Here is a 1,447-nt window from a genome sequence, read left to right on the forward strand (position 1 = left end):
AGTAAGTTTCTGTTGTTTAAAGCCACCTAGACTGTGGTACTTTGTTACAGCAGCCTTAAGAAACTAATACACTGCCCAACTATTCCAGCCTAGGAACACCATAAATAACTAATTAATGTTGACAATCTCCGTGGGCAAGACTGCTGTGATGATTGCTTTTGTTCTGTCATCCATTATGGTAACAAGTCCATCTTATTTTTAGTGATTATGTACTGTCACTTGGCCGCTGCCATCCAAGATCCCATCATGTCTGTTGAATTCAGGAATTTTTGTGTGTGTGCACAGTGAAATCAAGGACAATGTTAACAGATATGTGACAGACTGAAAGACATCCAAAACCAAGATGGAATTATTAACTAGACCATACAAAGAACTTCTACAAATCAACAAGACAAAGGTAGGTAATCAACTGAAACATGCGGGTCTGCGCTCTGCGACCACCACAGTGAACATGGCCACAGGAGTGCAAGTTGCTGATGAAGTATGTCACATTTTTATGACACTAAAGTTTGGGAAGTGCTCCGCACCAGAAGAAATCAAGAAAAGAAAGAAGGCTGTCATTTTTTGTCTCAGTGTAGACGAAAAGCGCCTCATTGTAGAAGGCAGCAAAGAGATTTTGGTGTAACCATAACTGATCCTTTCAAGCATTTTGTGGAAATGCTTCCTGAAAAAGATTGTTGCTATATACTTTGTATGATGCAAGCTTCGGAACAAAGGAATCCAGAAAAGAGGAGTTGATGCTTTTTTTGTGGGCACCAGAACTAGAACCTCTGAAACGTAAAATGGTCTATGCAAGCTCCGAGGATACAATCAAAAAGAAATTTCAAGGCATAAAACACGAATGTCAGGCAAATGGGCCAGAAGACCTCAACCGGACTTGTACTGCTGAAAAGCTAGGTGGATCCTTAATCGTAGCTTTTGAAGGATGCCCTGTATAGATCACTGTTTGGTGTCACAAATTGAAAGCTTCCATGTTTAATGTTATCCTCTTGCTATACAAGTAAAGCAAATACATTTAGGCAAGGGACTCACTGAGGGAGAGCTGTCTCATCATTTGTTAGGGTAAACTAACTATTCTATGAACATGTGCAAATGGCCCTAAATAAATCTAAACTCTAAAGTTTAAAAAAAAACATGCAAAAAGGATATGAATAAGCTGAGGAAAACCTCAATGGTTAGAAATGTAGAAATGTTTATCCTCACTAACCATTAGGGAAACTTAAACTAAAATAATGGGAGATCCCTTTATACCCATGAAATTAGAATGAAAAAGATTGTCACACAGTACCAAGCACTGGTAAGGGTACAGGACAACGGGAATTCTGATGGATTGTTGGTAGAAGTATAAATAGTTTTAGCCATTCAGAAAAAAATTCAGATATAGCTCATATCTCAGTATTACCAGGTCAGGGATGCTATTCCACAAGCCCATGAGGAGTTATACCTA

At 38.7% G+C, this 1,447-nt stretch overlaps 1 pseudogene; it reads left to right on the plus strand.

Annotated features, from left to right (window-relative positions):
• The first annotated feature begins 451 nt into the window (after window positions 1-451).
• On the plus strand, window positions 452-985 carry LOC137210962 (destrin pseudogene; annotated as a pseudogene).
• The last annotated feature ends 462 nt before the right edge of the window (window positions 986-1,447 follow it).

Source organism: Pseudorca crassidens, chromosome 18 (assembly GCF_039906515.1).
Source record: "Pseudorca crassidens isolate mPseCra1 chromosome 18, mPseCra1.hap1, whole genome shotgun sequence".
NCBI classification, from domain to species: domain Eukaryota; kingdom Metazoa; phylum Chordata; class Mammalia; order Artiodactyla; family Delphinidae; genus Pseudorca; species Pseudorca crassidens.